At 38.8% G+C, this 19,308-nt stretch overlaps 1 pseudogene across 9 annotated transcripts in view; it reads left to right on the plus strand.

Moving 5' to 3' along the window:
* The first annotated feature begins 503 nt into the window (after positions 1-503).
* Positions 504-19,308, plus strand: part of LOC149202867 (putative pentatricopeptide repeat-containing protein At3g13770, mitochondrial pseudogene) — a 112,937-nt pseudogene continuing 94,132 nt past the window's right edge. For 3 of the 9 annotated variants that reach the window (XR_016253913.1, XR_016253912.1, XR_016253914.1), the window contains exons 1-2: positions 504-3,331; positions 3,974-4,083. The product of XR_016253913.1 is annotated as a putative pentatricopeptide repeat-containing protein At3g13770, mitochondrial pseudogene, transcript variant X2 (transcript). Of the gene's footprint in view, positions 3,332-3,790; positions 3,938-3,973; positions 4,084-19,308 lie in introns of those variants that run through there. The other 6 variants (XR_016253920.1, XR_016253919.1, XR_016253915.1 and 3 more) reach the window with 3 other exon arrangements.

Below are 19,308 nucleotides of genomic sequence, written 5' to 3' on the forward strand. Positions count from 1 at the left end.
TAACATTAAAGTTTTGTTCCATATTCCCATGCCTTCACTACCACAAACACAATTGCATTCAACTCTATATCAATCATGTACAATTCCCACGGACATTGTAAGAGACAATTGGTTGTGCAAAACAAGTTTCTTGAAATTGACACCTCATTGAATTGAAACTAAGTTTCTTCATATCAATTTGAACCAAACACTACCAAAGAAATAAAGTTATAAAGCTTCATTCCAATCAATAAAGTAAGGTGCTCACAAAAAAACAAAATTTTCACTTTCATTTCTATTTTTTTCATGAAAGCTTTAATTAATCAGGTCACATCATATTAGTGGTTCATACTTCTATTAACTATATACATACTACCTACTAAGTAGCACTTGTTTTAAATTCAATTTAACACTAGATTTAAGAAACTTATTCAATTTTAAAACTTATTCTAAAATCAAATTCCTATAAAATATTAATTTTAAATATCTTTTCAACCTCCGTCAACCCTCCCTCTTAGAATACTGGCAGCAGTGTCCTTTTGTACTGATCGTGACTGAAATGATCATCGCGGGCGGAAGAAATTCTTCGACAATTCTTGACATACCGAACAATGAACATAGATTCTACCGACGAAAAAAGTTGTGATATCGCTACTCATTATGTATGTCTATAGGATCATTTCAGCTCCAAAGCTGAATAACGATATCGGTTATTTGTCGATTGCTGACATTGTTGTGTATTTTAGCAGCGAGGGAACTGTGAAATGGCCACTTCAGATTTCACAACATGAAGCGTCGGAATACCTTTGGTTTCATTGGAAATATGATTTGGCCTCAGCTTAACAACACCAATATTGGGAAGCTTATTACTACTTGTGCTACTGCAAAAGCATGTACAAATAATGACGAAAGCAGGTATTATGCTCATCTTCTGCAGGACTCCATTGCCAGGAAATCTGTATCAGAAGCCAAACGAATTCATACCCATATGATCGAAAATATATTTAGAGTTGGCACATTTCTGGAAAACCGCCTTATAGACCTGCATTTGAAGTATGGGAGTGTGGAGGATGCTCGCCAAGTGTTTGACAAAATGGCTGAACGAGATATATCTTCTTGGAACACTTTGATCGGAGGATATACAAAGATTGGCGTCGTCGACTTTGCTCGTGAATTGTTTGAAAGGATGCCTGAAAGAGACGAGGTCTCGTGGAATACCATTATAGGTTGTTATGCAAGGCATGGTTATGGTAAGGAGGCCTTGAAACTTTTCAGTCAAATGAAACTTGCAGATATGAAGGTTAATCACTTCACTTTCGGTAGTGTTCTTAGTGCTTGTGCCTGCATGGAAGCACTAGATGATGGGGTGCAGGTTCATTTGCATGCAATAAAAACTGGATTTGATTTGGATGTCGTTGTGGGCTCTACACTTATTGACATGTATGCAAAGTGCGAAAAAATAGAGGATGCACGCAAAGTGTTTGACAAAATGCCAGAGCGAGATGTGGTTTTGTGGACTTCCATGATTTCAGGATATGCCAGATGCGGTCATGGCAAAGAAGAGTTTGAGCTTTTCCGGATGATGAATCAGGCAGGAATGAAGACAAGCCAATTCATATTTGCAAGCGTTCTCAGTTCATGTGCCAATTTGTTGGCTTTGGAACAGGGGAAACAGCTTCATGTCCATGTAATTAGAAGTGGATTTGAGTCTAATGTCTATGTAGGGAGTGCTCTTGTTGACATGTATGCAAAATGCTCGATTATAGAGGATGCAAGGCAGATATTCCATGGAATGCCCAAGCAAGATGCTGTCTCGTGGACTGCAATGATTGGTGGATGCACCGAGAATGGGCAGGCTGGGGAGGCTTTGAAGCTTTTCTATCAAATGCAGAAGTCAGTCGTGAAAATGGACCATTTCACCCTTGCCAACGTTCTTAGTGCATGTAGCTGCCAAACGGCTCTGGATTATGGTAAGCAGGTCCATACACACATTTTCAAAATTGGGTTTGAGATGAGCCCATTTGTAGGAAGTGCTCTTCTCGACATGTATGCAAAATGTGGAAGTATTGAAGATGCACACCAACTGCTAAATGAAATGACCAGACCAGATGGAGTATCCTGGAATGCATTGATTGCAGGTTATGTGAGGAAAGGGGATAATTTGAAAGCCTTGATGCTTTTTGGCCAGATGCGACATGAGGGCCTGCAACCGGATCAATTCACCTTTGCCTGCATTCTAAGTGCAGCTGCCAGCCTAGCATCTTTGAAAAAGGGCAAGCAGATCCATGGTTATATCATCAGAACTAAGTTGGATTCAAATATCTTTGTTGGAAGTGCCCTCATAGACATGTATGCTAAATGTGGGAGTATAGAAGATGCACGCCATGTGTTTAACAAAGTACCTGGACGAGATGGAATTTTATGGAATGCAATGATTGTAGGGTATGCTTTGAATGGGTGTGGAAAGGAGGCTATCCATCTTTTTGAGAGCATGTTGCAGGCAGGAATGAAGCCAGACGATATTACTTTTATCGGTGTCCTATCTGCATGCAGCCATGCAGGTTTAGTTAATGAAGGTCGTGACTACTTTGAGTCCATGAGTCAAAATCATTGCATTGCCCCAAAAGCTAAGCACTATGCATGCATGATAGATCTTGTAGGCCGGGCTGGGCTCCTGAATGAGGCAAGGGACTTAATTGATAAAATGCCATTTAAATCAGATACCATTAGCTGGGGAGCATTGCTTAGTGCCTGCAGAATTCATGGAAATACAGAACTAGCAAAGCAGGCAGCAGAGTGGCTTTTTGAGTTAGAGCCAGAAAATGCTACAACATATGTACTTTTGTCCAACATTTATGCTGCAGCTGGGAGATGGGATGATGTATCAAAAGTGAGAAAAATGATGAAAGAGAGGGGGGTGACAAAGATGCCAGGATACAGTTGGATTGAGGTAAAGAATAGAATGCATACATTTATGGTACACGACAGATCACATCCAGAGACAGAAGAGATCTATGCTGCATTGAAGGGACTTACAGGGCAGATGAAGGAGGCAGGTTATGTGCCTGATACCAACTTTGTGTTTTATGATGTAGAAGGAGAGAATAAAGAGAACATTCTCTATTACCATAGTGAGAAACTGGCCATTGTGTTCGGAATAATCAGCACACCCCCTGGAACACCTATCCGTGTTGTCAACAACCTTCGTGTATGTGGTGACTGCCATGCTGCCATTAAGGTTCTCTCTAAGATTGCTCATCGATATATTGTTTTAAGGGATGCCAACCGCTTCCATCATTTTAAGGATGGGACGTGTTCTTGTGGGGATTATTGGTGACTGCAAAAGAACAAGGTATGCATGTTATTACTCTTGGTATGCACATTATTATTTTTTCTTATCAGAAAAAGAACCGACTTTTTTATGTGATTTTTCTTTCTGCTTCCGGAGAAACCTTCAAAGTAGTAGGAGAGCTCATGGTGGCAAAAAACTCACAACAAATTCTTGAGTATGCTGGCAATGATGTATGCGTATGTAGTCTTAATTCTTTTGTGGATGTGTATATATGCACATAGTATATGTTATAAATGAATTGAAGAAAAAAAATTTGCTAAAGAAAAATAATCCTTGTAGGAGAGGGAAGGAAATTTCGTAGGTAGTAGGCCACAAACTCTGAATCAACCAAATGTATTATAATGCGGTGTGATCTGCTACAACAAGTAGGCAGAAGGCCTGATAGTTATTAATAGTAATGAGTCTCAGTAAAGCTTTGATGGAAAAATTCTTATCTTCTGCGAAACCTTTGCTATTCAGATAAAAGAGGAAGGTGAATTGTAGCAAAAATTTGGTATCATGGAAAGGAAAATTTGGAGGCATTCAAAGATGATTTTGATTTTGGAAAAAAGCTATTTTCTTGATCAAACCATCGATGTGTTGTTCATTTTTGCACAACATTATTGGTGCACTGTCTAATTTTTCTCAATGCATTGATTACAGGCCAGTCTCTTAATTTCAAAAAATATTTTACCTTTATTTCCAGATTTGGAAGGTTTTCGTGACTATTTGATAAGAGTGAAATACTACTATGAAGGCCTTTGACGAAAATGGTATGTGACATGCTTCTTAAGTATGGTAAAATGGGAATGTCAAATCTATACTTGTATTTTGGTTATTTTTATAATAATTAAGTATTAGTTAGGAGTGGTTAAGTGATATTTTAGTGGACAAGGTTTAGAATATCGCATAAGCAGTATGAAAGCCATAAGTGAACCTCTTCTTTCACTAATTTCGTATTTAGGAGTGTAGCTTATATATGTAACCTATTAAAGTCTGGTAATTATTTTTTTGTTATGGGGTTGCAGGTTGCAGGTTGCATAGGTAGTGTTGGAAATCACGAGGTTTTCAACTTATTATTATATTTCCGTTACATGATAATTTCTTGTGAGACTGTTAGCAAATTTGTTATTATGTTTTCTTCTATCATCAAGCAATTACCATAAACATGAAGATCACAAAAGACAATAGAACACAAGATATAGGCTCCAAGCCAGGGCAAAACCCCTCAAAGGAGAAAAACCCAGAAAATCTCTTCTTATAGAATCGGATCAAATGAGTTATTCAAGACCCACGATCACAGAAATTCCCACTTGTAGATGCCAAGCCAAACCTTCCTTCCAGCAGATTCTTCAGCAAGAGACCAGCAACAATAGGCAAACCAAGATGGATCTTCCTCAAACCCTAGCTTCTCTCTTCCAGATTTTCATCCTCCACTTCTTCTCTGCCCTTCTCTGTGATATTTCAGACCAAAAATCCATCCAAGTCTGTGTCCAAATGAGCTCCATCTTCCCTATATTTATACAGATTGGAGGGGTGTAAATATACATGTCCATTGGGGCAAGGCTGACCTGTCTTGTAGGCCGACTTGGCATCTAGAGGGGTTTCTGTCTCAAAAATTACATTTCTTTTCATTTTCTTTTACAATAGGTCCAAAAATAGGAATTTGACTCTTTGACTCAAAAACCTAAAAGCACGAAGAACATGCTTATCTAGAAAATAATGATAATTTTCTTTTTCTTTTTCTTTTGCTTTCTACCTATGTTGCAGGAAACGTTGCCTAGGGGTCAGTTTCTGGCCGGAAACGAAACGGAAATGAGGAAACTCGTTTCCGGCCGAAAATGAAATGGAAATGAGGAAACTCGTACTGTACGGTCTGGAAACTCGTTTCTGGCCGTACTGGCACATTTCACACTGGGGAAACGTGGCCAGTACGGCCGAAAACGAGTTTCCAGGCCGTACAGTGGAGTTTCCACTTAACAATTGCCGTTTTCTTTTATTTTTATTTTTTATTTTTTCGCTTCTAATTTTTTATTGGGCGACTAAAATATCTTCTGGATGCTTCTAGATGCCTCTCTCAAGTTATAAAAAAGACTCTTGCCTCATTCTCTCATCACACAATTGAGCAAGTCGTTTCTCTTGGAGACGGGCGATTTTAGCAAAGGAGAAAAGAGGAAGAGAGCAATGGTTTCAGCTAGGGCGTTTTCAACAGTGAGCAAAGGAGATTTCAGCAGCAAGAGAAAGAGATTTCAGCAGCAGATTTGGAGTGCAGAGTTTCCAACTACGGCATTCTTGGTTTTTGGCTCAGCGACAACCATATTTCTCGCCTTTTCTAGCATTTTGGGGTAGCTTCAACTACAGAAAATTAATTTGGGTAAGAAGCATTTGTTTACTTAGTTTTTCCTACTATTTCTTCAATTTTTCGAGGGTTAATGCTTCCAAATATATGAAAAACGTTTTTTCTTTACAATTTTTTTTTTTTTTTAGCAGCAATGACTTCCAACCTAGGTGCAACTGCAAGTTCAAGCCCTAGGGCCAACCCAAGGGCTGAATATTATCCTCTTTGGAGGCATGTTCAGAAGCTTAAAAAATGTGGAGGTGGTGGCTCATGGGAATGGCGATGTAATCTTTGCAGTAATTCGTACAAGGGCTCCTACCCAAGAGTGAAGCACATCTTTTGCATGGAGGAGGACAGGGGATTGTAGGTTGCACAAAAACAATAGACCCATTGACAAGGAGGGCATATCAAAGAGAGCAAGATGAGGCGGATGGAATTAAGAGAAGGCATGATGAGCTTAGTCAAGCTACTCCTCAAGCTCCATCTAACATTGAGCCAAGGATTGTAGTTGAAGCAAGGAAGAGGAGAGCCAGTGCCACTCAACAACATGAACAACCAGCATCCAAAAATACCAGAGGGGCATCCCCTTCAGTTCAGGATAGCAGAATTGCTAAATTGGTGAATGTGCAAGCAAGAGAAGAAATTGATTCCAGAGTGGCTAGATGCATCTATGCATTTGGTATCCCATTCAATGTTGTTCGCTCTCCTTACTGGTAAGATATGATAAAGGCAATTAACAAAGCTCCTCAAGGGTACAAGGGGCCCGACTATGAGAAAGTTAGAACTCAACTTCTCAAAAATGAGAAGGAGCTTGTGGAGGATATCTAATCACCAATTCGTTCTTCCTGGAGTAGCTCTAGGGTTACCATAGTCTCAGATGGATTGGATGGACAGATACAAGGCGCAGATCATTGATAAATATCATTGCCACTTTCCCCAAAGGAGCAATGTTTATAAAGGCGGAAGACTGCTAAGGAGAGGTAAAAGATGCACAGTTCATTGCTGATGTTATTATAAAATCTATTGAACAAATAGGGCCTAACAAGGTGGTGCAAGTTATCACGGATAATGCACCAGTTTGCAAAGCTGCAGGTTTAATTATTGAGGGGAGGTATGACCACATCTTTTGGACACCCTACATTGTCCATAATCTGAATCTGATTTTAGAGGAGATTGACAACAAAGTTCCATGGATAAAGGAAATCACAGGGGAAGCAAGGGAGATTGTTAAATTCATCACCAACCACCACCAATCTTAGGCAATATTTCGAGAGTACTCCAAATTGGAGTTGTTAAAAGTTGCTGAGACAAGATATGCCTCAAACTTCTTGATGTTGCGCCGCCTTGTTGAGGTTAAGCATGCATTAGTTTCTATGGTGGTGAGTCAACTTTGGGTTGAGTGGAGACAAGTAGATTCAGAGCAGGGATATATGGTGCGTAGATTGTGCCTTGATGAGGATTGGTGGAGCAAGATAGATTTCTTGCTAAAGTTCACAACCCCTGCATTTGAGCTTCTTCGGAATGCTGACACTGACCAACCTTTCTTAGGAGAGGTATATGATGGCATGGATTCCATGGTTGAGAAAACTATGGAAATCATTTCACAAGAGTCTCCACAACTTTTGTTTGTTGATGATCATTTTGCTGATTTAGTCAAGAAAATCATTGTTGATAGGTGGAACAATTTCAACACTCCATTGCACACTTTAGCACATGCCTTGAACCCCAAATTTTATGATGAGGAGCTTATTGCTCAAAGCAATGGGAAGAGGAAGGCACCCCATAAGGATAGAGAGGTGGCTAATGGGGTGAAAAAAGCCCTTATGAGAATATTTCCATCTCATCTACACAGGGAGGTAAAGGAAGAATTTGCCAGTTTTGCTGCAGGATTAGATGATTATGCAGATATATCAGCTTTGGAGGAGAGAAGCACCATGAATCCAGTTAGGTGGTGGATTTGTCATGGAGAAAATGGTGTACATTTGCAAAACCTTGCCATTCGTGTTCTTTCACAAGTGGCAAGCTCTTCATCAACAGAAAGGAATTGGAGCACCTATGGTTTTATTCATTCTGTGAAGTGCAATAGGTTGGGCTCACAGAAGGCAGAGGATTTTGTTTATGTGCACTCCAACCTTCGCCTTGCATCTTGTAGGGGTCCAGAACACAACAGTGGTCCTTCTAAAGAATGGGATGTGGATCCAGAAAGTCTTGATTTGGATCTCTCTCTTGCTGCCCTGAATATTGAGGTCCAGCCTAGAAGTGGAATTGGCCCATCATCTTCTTCAGCACCACCATCCATTGTTGAGCATGCTTCTGCTTCTATTTTTGATGAGGATTAGTCTTTTGTCTTTATAGTTCTTGCAGCCTCATAGTCTTTATTGTACTTGCAGCCTCATATATAATAAAGGTTGATTTTGAGATTTGGATATATAATAAAGGTTGATTTTGGATATTCCGATATTGCTATTTTTATTATGTGATCATTCATGAGTAAATGTGATGTAAATTTAATCATAATGTTTAAACTTTAAATGTAATAAATTATAATGTATCATGTATGCTTTATGATTGCACATAACATTTCTTAAATGTCCTAAATTCTAATATATATATATATATATATCACGTTTCCCTGTTTCCAAAATTTGGGGGGGGGGGCACGTTTCGTACCCGTGCCCATTTCGGAACTCGTACCTGTTTCCCCGTTTCGTGCAACTTAGCTTTTACATAAAATACAAAATGGTACAAATTATGAAGACCAAAACTAGTTACATTCTCCAGGACTCCCTCTTAACTAGGGAGGTATTCATAATTGTACACATGGTACAAGGATATTCTCAAACTGAAATATTCTCCTAAGAAGAGTCGGATTAGTAAGCCATCTGTAAGCATCAACATCATATCATCATAACCAACATTGTCAACATAGCAAGGCCTTGACTAACAAGCTCTATCTCTTCATAAGATTAGAGCACAATGCTGGGAGGCTTTACGTGGGACACCACACTACCTCTCAAGGCACATACCCCATCCAGATGTTCACAAGGTATGTCCTTCTAGGACTATTCTTATCTTGGATTCCCAATCCTCAAAGAATATCGGTCCTCTTCGACCACTCTTGTCTTGGATACCCTGTCCAATCCTCAAAGAGTGTCGGTCCACGAGACCACTTCCCTATCTTGGATTCCAAATCCTCAAGGAGTACTAGTCTCAGATGCTTACCCAATCCTCCAAACCCCATTCTCTCTCCATGGCCTTCACTAGACGTATGACTGTTAGTCCTGGCCTAGTGCATGACACATGAAGTAGAGAATCATGTCCATCATCACTACCTCTCAACTAGGGAGGATATACTCATTCCCTTCACACAAAGGGAATATATCCAAGCTCCCTCTCAACTAGGGAGATGTGTCCAACATCAGCTACTTGTTCTTCATGGAGATAGCTGCATGATTCCTTCTTTCCTTGGTATCTCTTCCTTCAATCTAGTGATAGGGTTCGGGCCATCGACCTTGCATATCACTTTCCTTTCTTTATCATCAATGAAGGCATTATATTGAGCCTTATCAAACTTCAAGCCAATCATAGCTCCCTCTGAAAGTGATCTTCATTGTACGAACTTGAACTTCAGGTTATCTTCTCGCACTGCTACCTTTCAATCCCAAGATGAAAACATCTTGACTTCATAATTGCCAAATATCATATGTTGAGCTTGTCTCAACATCCTTCACATATTCCTGCAATATCCTTCTAGGTAGAAAAACAATATGTTAACTAGATAACCAATAACAAAAATATTAGACTTACCTTATCATGATGACCTTCTCATCAAAGCATCAACTTTCTTGAGTTCTTCGAGATCAACATCCTTTTGCATGATCCATCTCCAGATGAATCTTTCTTCATGCATTCATTTTAATTAGAGTGCCCATGGATCAAGCTTGATTACCAAGCTGTAATATCTTCCTTGGAGTTATCATTGTTAACTCCCTTTCTTTCTTCCAGAGACTATACTTGATGTTGATCAACATTGTTATATTTATGCCATGCAATTTTGTGAGAGATTCTTGATCTCTTTCTATACCAAAGCATGTCACATTTCTTTGGACAACATGCATCCATATGGAAAGCTTATCGAGCACATTTTATATTCAACTCTTTTTGCAAGATTCTTATAGATATGAACCTTTTCCTGAAGAGTTACTTACAATATGCATACCTTTGCTTTTCATACAATCATCTAGCCATCCCTTTGGAATGAGCTTGCTTCTTGTACCTGGAACTTTGACCATCTGCATTCCTTCATCCTTCAAGAGTATTGATTCCATATTGTTGAAGAATCTAGGGCAATTAGTTATGATAGGATTCTTCTAGCAATGATAACAATTTGTGAAGCACTTTTACTTTTCTTGTTAGCTTGATCTTCTTCTTATTATTAGTGTATGTTCTTTTACTTCATCAAACTGCTATCAAAATACAAAAGACAAGAACACAAGATGTTGGCTCTCTGCTAGGGCAAAACCTCTCTCTCTTAGAGAGGAAAACCCTTTCTCAAATTTCTCTTATTGAAGCTTCTATTGATAAATGCCAAACCCTAGACCCTTGACAAGAATATCCTCCAAGCACAAGTCAAGTCTTTATTCTTCTTCTTCCGGCACTTCGTCCTTCTTCCGGCAACTGATAGTAGTCCTTGTTATGCTTCTTCTACAAGAGATATTCCTCTTTTATCCTTAGTAGATTCCTTCACATATGAAGAGTACTTTATCCCTTCTCCAACCGAGCTCTTTCTTGAGATATAGTTGCAGGTTTGATATGACAGTAGTGTGGCCCTATTTCTTTGCATGTGTGAGGGGATTCCTTCTAGAACCTTATGTGAAAGTCCTCTTTCCTTCTTCGCTTGAGTGAGCTTCTTCTTCGCTTGAGTGAGAGGCCTTATAGGCCTACTTTTCTAGCCCAAACAATGAGATATGTATGACTGTGGTGGAGGGATGCTATGACAGTAGAGAGACCCTCTTTTTCTTTGCACGTGTGACTGTAGTTGACCTTAGAACAACCCTCTAAGTCTCGGTACTTTTTCTTCCTCCTTCGTTGCACTAGAGGCTCCTTTATTCGTCCCTTTCTCACTCTTAACTTGTCCCTTCTTCTCGTTGATTTCAGAGGTGATCTTCATTGTTATTGGAGGAGTGGACAACCACTTATATATAGAGGTCTGTCCCTTCTTTAGGCCGACTTGAGGCCGACTTGTCATTTATACTTCAGATTGCTTCTTTTAGTGATGTCGTTGCATGGAGGAGACTTGTGACTTTGCTTGGAGGTATTTCTTGGACTCTAATACATATATATACATGGTGTAACATGCCCTTAAGGGTCTTCAACATTTCTTTTGACTCTTTGACTTCCCTATAGCACTTTGACATGTGCTAGACCTATACAATGAGCAAGAAACTCATTGATATAAATAACCAAAATAATATTTCTTTTCTTTTATAAATACAAAGATCAAAATTACATTTATGAAGACCGAACCTAGTTACATTTTCTTCAACACATACTAGATGGAACATATACCAGTCATATTGCTGCTACCAAGAATCTTCCAAAATGATGATTCTTATAGGATCTTTATGATCCCTCTTTGCAAAATGACTCCCTCTAACATGATGTTAGAAAATGCTTAGATGAACAATAATATGCAATATGGTTCCAATTTTCTATTTCTCTTTAAACTAGATGATCTTTCCCAAAGAAAATCAAATAAGTAGATTCTAATTTTTCTACTATCATGTGCTTTTATCTATATGATGCCATGCTTCATAACAACAAATACTCTTTTAGAAAATGCAACGATGTATGCTTAATCTTTTAATCACCAATGAATTTGTTAGCATTAGTTCCTTCGAGGTCCTTACAGTTCCCTCTCTCCATCATGCTCATCATTTTCAAGAAGGCATTAACAAGCACAAGAACTATTTTTTGATTAGCCGTCCTTTCTATCTTGCTTTCTTCATTATGTACCTACAATATTCATCGACAAGTACAACAAAGAAAAATACACAAAAACAAGAACATGATGTCAATTTTATCAATCTAGGGTTTCTATGGTATCTTTGAGGGTGTACTCCTAGGGTTCTTAAAATACAAACCTTAAAATTCCTTGATCTTGCCCTTGATATAATTTTATCAGAAACATCAACCCTAGGGTTTTGATGTCAAATCCTAGATTTTATCCATTATCCACCATCGCTATGGTTTACCATATACCCCAGATTATCTACAAACCTTAGATGTCAAGAGCTAGGGTTTTTCTATAGAGGGAACAACCAAAATAGGGTTAGGGTTCTTCATCTTTTCTAGGGTTAATTCAATTTGACTTAGGATTTAGAAACCCTAAATGTCAAGAGTCTTCTTGACTTCAAAGCCTACAAATCCTAGATTCTCATGCAAAAGAACAATTGCAGAAACCTAGCAAAATTTTGACCCATAACATTGTAGAAAAGTGTAACTAATTTCGGTCTTCATATTGACATGTGTAATTGTGATTTTATGTAATTGATGTAAAGAAGAAAAATAAAATTATTTTTGTAATGCTTGTCTTTGTGAGCCCTTAGGATTGATCATAAAGTCAAAAAGAGTCAATGTCATGTATGAAGGACCCTTCTTGGGCATGTTGCATTTGTATATGAGTCAATGAAAGTGTCAAATAGACCTCCAAGACCAAGCTCAAGCAACTACTCCAAGTTAGCCTTAAAAGAAATAATGAATTTGCTCCAACAGTCATGTCGGCTCACCCATTGCTAATGTCGGCTTATTATGAAGGCTCCAACAACTATAAATAGGGCAGCTTGGCCTCATTTTAGAGAAAGAATTTCGGTCATCATCAAGTCTGTAATAGGAGGTGCGAAGTTCATCAAGGAGGCCTATAATCAACTGAAGGAAGGAAGAGTATAAACCGAGGTCTTTTCTAATCTGTTTTGGGTTGATCTTCTCCACACGTGCGAGGAAGAAAGAGGTCAGTTGTTGCAGTAGAGGCCGAGAGGAATTGAGTTCTCCTAGGTAGCCGAATTGGAAGAGGGACAAGTCAAAGGAGAAGCCGAGACAAGCTAAGAGGATACTCTATCCTAAGTGAAGGTATCAAGGACATTTTCTAGAAAGTGAAACTAGGGTTTCTGAATTAGGGTCAAAGATTGCAAACTTAATTCAAGGAGGTCGAAATAAGCGAAGGTCTGAAGTAGAAGGATGCTGAGGTTGAAGAGAAGCCGAGAAGGAGGAAGGAGCAGAAGGTTGACTATCGTTGACCAAGGATCTCATCAAAGAAGCTTTGTCTTGGTCTTGGAGTGGCAAATAGGTCATTGGTCTTGGTATTCATCAATTGAAGTCTCTATAAGAAGAAGAATTTGTTCAAGTTTTTCCTCTCAAGTGGGAAAGGTTTTGGCCCTGGCTGATAGCCTATATTCCGTGTCTCTTATCTCTTTATGGTTTATGCACTGGTAGTTGTTTGACGAAGAATAACACTATTCTAACATGAGATAAAAGAAGATCCAAATCTAAGAAGTAAAAAACATTCACAAGCAATTATCAATAGAAGAGAAATCACTTAATCTTGATGCCCTAGATTTCTCAACATGGTATCAGAGCTAAGGTGACTAAGTCAAGGAAGGGCATCTTATCAAGGGACACTCAAGGATCAAATCTCGAGGAAAGCATCAAAGCGAAGATCATCTTGAAATTAAAATCTACAAAGAAAGCATCAAAACCATAGATCGAAGAAGTAATCTACACCAAAATAAGTCTTGGGATCATCATCAAGAAAAGAAGGCCAAGACCCTACATCTACTCAAGTTGAAGAGATCTACGAATCAAGGTAAGCTTGAAGTTTATTCATCCAAGAGAAGCACTTCAAGATCAAGATCATATCATCATCTTGAAGAAAGTAAAAACCCTAGATCAATCAAAGAAGCATTCCTGGGATTTGCTCTTAATCAGTTTGAAGTTGAAGTGTCTTGAAGACTATTCATCCAAAGGAAGCTAGATCAAAAGGCGTTGTCATCAAGATTCTAAGGCAATCTCTCTCGTTGAAGCAAGGTCCTTACCATTGAAGACATCACCAAGAAGTCATCATTGATCTTCATCAACAAAGACATCACCATCAAAGGATCCAAAGAGATCTCACTCTCTGTGGGATCAAGGATCATTCTTGAAGAAAACTACCTTTATCAAGGAGAAGTTTTCTATCCTCTATATCATCATCAACATCAAGGAAGCAACAAGAAGAAGGAACATCCTATCAAGTAAGTATATTTATGTCCACATTTGAATTTGTCAAAATGTCTTTTTGCAAGGAAAGCAACAAATTGGTTGGGGCTTCAAACTATCTTGCATGGAAGAAAATGACATATTTGAATCTCATTGAAAATGAGGTTATGGAACATGTCAAAGGATCAATCACTAAACCAGGAAAGGAAGATGCTCAAGCTCTTGCAAAGTATATGAAAGGGGAAGTTAGGGCTCAAAGGATTCTCATAGAATCCATCAAGGATCCCCTCATCCCATATGTATCAAAACTCGAAACTTCAAAAGAAATCTATGACAAACTGGTAGAGTTGTATTCCGTAAGCACTGCTGGAGAAGTCATCTCATTAAGGCAAGAACTCTACAAGCTGAAGATGTCAAGGGAAGATGGAATAGCCTCATACTTTATGAGGATATCTGAAATTAGGGATCAACTTCAAGATCTGGGAGAAGTCATGTCTGATAGAGAAATGACTACAGTTGTACTAAATGCACTACTAGAGGAGTGGGGTAACTTTACTTCAAGTATTTATGGAAAGAAAGAAGCTACTCCATTCCAGGATCTATGGTCACTGTGCAAGATTGAAGAATCTAGAATAAAGGCCAAATTTGATGTGGGAGTAGGTGAGCAAAATCAAGCTTATGCTACAATGACAAGAAGAAAGGGAAAATTTGGGAAGTCTAGTTCTCGAAAAAAGAAAAGGGACATGGCTAAGATTCAATGCTATGGGTGTCAAGAATATGGGCACTACAAAAGAGATTGTTCGAAGATCAAGAAGGACAATAACAAAAGAGGAAGAGAAGAAGCCCATATCACCGAAGAAGTGGAGGAAGCTGAAAAGAAGAAGTCCAAGAAAGAGGAAGTAAGAGATCTCTATTATGATTGAGATAGTCTTCCTCACATAAGTTCTTTTCAAGTTCCTAAGTCTTCTGTTGTAAGATATGGCTATCATGATTCACTAAGAAAAATAATGGGATGCATCAAGGCATCATAGAAGCATTGAAAGCAAGAGCTCGTGACTTCATCATAGAGAAGCATGAAAGATGGTTAGAATCTATGGTAGTCACCCATGGAAAGATATAGCTCTTGGACACCACATTAGTAACATAGGTGGTACTTATAGAAAGAAAAAGGTCATCTAGTACAAGGCTCATCATACATCTGTCAAAAGGAAACATCTGCTGGATGGGGATACTCTAGATCCTCAAGATTCTTTGATGGAATCTTCATCGAAAGGTTCACCGATCAAGAGAGGAAGCAAGTGTTTCATCAAGAATTCCAAACTTGTGGAATTCATGGGATGATGGTATGATGACATAAAAGGTGAAGCAGATCAAGGGATTGAAGCTCTTTCAAGGAAGCTACTGTAGGAAGTTTGGATGACCCAAAAGAAAATGAGGTATGTATGCTTATATTCAATATTGAAGAGTCATGTCATATGCTTGCAGGTAACATGGATAAATGCTCTATTTTGAGAGCATGATCAAAAGAAAAAGGATCTCCTCCTCTGAAAGGATGCAAGAAGGCATGAGTCACACATTGTCTAGATGAAATCAACATAATATATCCTCATATGCAATATGAGGTGGTTGACAACAATTGAAGGAATTCTGATTGGAAATTCCAGGGAATGAAATGTGTGAAGAAAGGAAGGAAGAGATCGTGGATATGTAACCATGAAAAAAAAAGGCAATCAACATCCAAAGACCAAGAAGATTTGACTAGGATATCTCCATGAAAGATGAAGTTTGAAAAAGAAAGAGACCCTTGACAATATATATCTTTGGAGATGTGTCGATATGTATGCAGGATGTTGATACAAACTAGAAGATGTCATGATGAAAGACCATCACAAAGGTAATTTTGATTTAAGTTTTCATTTCTTATTTTTGAACAAATATCTGGATGGGCTTATGCAAGGCTGCCAAGGGAAGATCTATGGATATCTTCCACCACTGATGCCCATGTAGTAGGATGAAAGATCCTTAAGGAAACATGGCATGAAGGAAGGCCAGATATGAACTGATGGATCACTTTTTGATGATGACATGACTAACTCATGGATGAAAGTGATGGATGGTCTGTGCCCTATGAAGAAGTCCCAAACATGAAGACTCCTGAATAACGAAAAGAAGTTCATGACATCGTGAGGAGGAGTTCTTCAAGCAACTGGTTGTCCCATCATCTCCACCTAAGGAGCTGCTGTAGGTCCCTATTTAAGAGGGAGCTTGGAAACAAGTTTCTTACTTGGAAGAAACTTGGAAGCAAAATTCCTAAGCCAAGAGGGAGCTTGAGTACATTCCTTTCGTAAGAATGAGTACATTCCTTTATTGGAATAGATATGTCCTCCCTAATTAAGAGGGAAAGATAGACACATCATTCTTGTCTTCACTTGGGAAGATAGAATGGAGGATTGGGTAAACATCTGGCATCCGATGCTCTTTGAGGATGAGTTAGGGCATCCAAGATAAGAGTAGTCATAGAGGACCGATATTCTTTGAGGACTGGGAATCCAAGATAAGAATAGTCATGGTGGAACACACCCTGAGAACCCAGGTGGGGTATGTTCCAAGAGAGACAATGATGAGGGTGTCTATACATCATTGGTCTCGCCAACATTGTGCTTAGATCTCGTGGAGAGATAGAGTTGTTAGTCAAGGCCTTGCTATGTGACAATGCTGGTTGATATGATGCTAAACAGATGGGTTACCAATTCGACTCTTCTTATGAGAACTCTTCAGATTGAGAATGACTAATTACCATTATGAATATCTCCCTAGTTAAGAGGGAGTGTTGAAAAGTGTAACTAGGTTCGATCTTCATAATGACATGTGTAATTGTGATTTTATGTAATTGATGTAAAGAAGAAAAATAAAATTATTTTTGTAATGCTTGTCTCATGGGTTTCATGAGCAAGGAATTTTATTTTTAGTAATGGCTCCCATTGTGAGCCCTTAGGATTGGTCATAAAGTCAAAAAGAGTCAATGTCATGTATGAAGGACCCTTCTTGGGCATGTTACATTTGTATATGAGTCAATGAAAGTGTCAAATAGCCCTCCAAGACCAAGCTCAAGCATCTACTTCAAGTCGACCTTAAAAGAAATAATGAATTTGCTCCAACAGTCATGTTGGCTCACCCATTGCTAAAGTCAACTTATTATGGAGGCTCCAACAACTATAAATAGGGCAGCTCGACCTCATTTCAGAGCAAGAATTTCGGTCATCATCAAGTCTGCAATAGGAGGTGTGAATTTCATCAAGGAGGCCTATAATCAAGCGAAGGAAGGGAGAGTATAAACCGAGGTCTTTTATGATATGTTTTTGGGTTGATCTTCTCCACACATGCAAGGAAGAAAGAGGTCAGTTGTTGCAGTAGAAGCTGAGAGGAATTGCAGTTCTCCTAGGTAGCAGAATTGGAAGAGGGACAAGTCAAAGGAGAAGCCGAGACAAGCTAAGAGGAGACTCTATCCTAAGTGAAGGTATCAAGGACATTTTCTAGAAGGAGAAACTAGGGTTTTTGAATTAGGGTCAAAGATTGCAGACCTAATTCAAGGAGGCCGAAATAAGTGAAGGTTTGAAGCAGAAGGAAGCCGAAGTTGAAGAGAAGCTGAGAAGGAGGAAGGAGCAGAAGGTTGACTATCGTTGACTAAGGATCTCATCAAAGAAGCTTTGTGTCTTGGTCTTGGAGTGGCAAATAGGTCAAGGGTCTTGGTCTTGGTATTCGTCAATTGAAGTCTCTATAAGAAGAAGAATTTGTTCGGGTTTTCCTCTCAAGTGGGAGAGGTTTTGGCCCTGGCTGATAGCCTATATTCTGTGTCTCTTATCTCTTTATGGTTTATGCATTGGTAGTTGTTTGATGAAGAATAACACTATACTAACATAAGTAAAAGAAGATCCTAATCTAAGAAGTAAAAAGCATTCACAAGCAGTTATCAATAGAAGAGAAATCACTTAATCTTGATGCCCTAGATTTCTCAACAAACATGAAATGCATATAAAATGTCCATACCTTTGTGAATTTATTATACCTCTTCCTAGTAGAGAACTAGTTCTGAACAACAACATCATTCTTTTTCGTACTTCAAGTCAAATGTTGTTCTTACATAGTTCCTCTCATTCAATACTGCTTTTTGTATCTGGAGAGCAGAGCACAGTCTCGATTTTCTACACAAATATTCTTACAAGTTAAAGGCCATGATTCAAACTTCAGGTCGACTTTTTCATGTGGAAGTTTATCAAAGCCTCATACTTATTACGATGATACTGTTTCATAATCCATCAAGACTTTGTCATACTGCCAAATATTCGCTAGGAGTCATATCATTATCATCGTGACATTTGAAGAACATTTGTAACTGGTACAAGCCATAGATTTCGATTTGTAATGCCACCGAGAAATCCTTGAGCCATTATAAGATCGCGTGTCATCATAATATCACCACTGTGCTAACCTCAATAGTGAGTCAATGTAGTCTTTGTGAGAGCCACAAATTACATTTTACATTTTTGCGATCCTCTAGTTTCAGTCTTCATAATTATTTTTGTGCTCATTTCAATATGTATCTTATGTAACAAACAAGCGAAGAAAAGAAAAAGTTATTTTTATAAAGCATGGGTTTCATGCTCATTATTGATGGTCTTCTAGGTAAAAGCATGTTCTTCATGCTTATAGGGTTCGTTAGGTCATAGGATTTATTGTCATGAATCAACATCATGTTTATAGGACCCTTCCGGGCAAATTGTAATTGGAAAAAGAATTATTTTAGAGTCTAGAAAGTCCTGGAAACTCCAAAAGTACAAGTCGGCTCTGGCAGCACCAAGTCGGCCTAAGGGAGGGAATTCGACCCCTTGGAAAGGCTATATAAAAGAGCAGTTCGATCTCAAGGAAAAAGTTTGATCTATAGCTGGGAAACAAAAGAAGACAACGAAGGTCTAGAAGAAGAAAGGAAGGACGAAAAACTTGTTTTTGGGTTATCTCTCTCTCACAAGTGCGGAAGTCTAGAGTTTTTGCAGCTACAAAGGAGGTTGAAATTGCAGATCCAAGTTGCAGTAGGACGAAGTGCTGTCTCCTGTTGCTGGAAGGAAGAATACTATGTCTTGACCTCGTTGATCTTATGAGGAGTTGTCTTGCTTAAGGAAGGTCTCAAGGGGAAGCTGGTTTACGGTTTCTGCAGCTGCTACAGGGCCGAAGTTGCAAAATCGAAGTAGCAGTTTTGAAGCTGGCAGGACAAAGCTATAGTTTTGGTGCTAGATCAAGGAAGGACTTGTTGGAAGCACTGACTTGGTACTTGGAGAAGGACTTGGTCTAGGGTTTGGGTCTTTGTTGTCTTACTAAAAGAAAATTCTATAAGAAGAGAAGAGTTTTTTGG

This window comes from Pinus tabuliformis, chromosome 2_1, assembly GCF_031772625.1.
Source record: "Pinus tabuliformis cultivar Carrire ecotype Pingquan chromosome 2_1, CPIR1, whole genome shotgun sequence".
In the NCBI taxonomy this organism is placed as follows: domain Eukaryota; kingdom Viridiplantae; phylum Streptophyta; class Pinopsida; order Pinales; family Pinaceae; genus Pinus; species Pinus tabuliformis.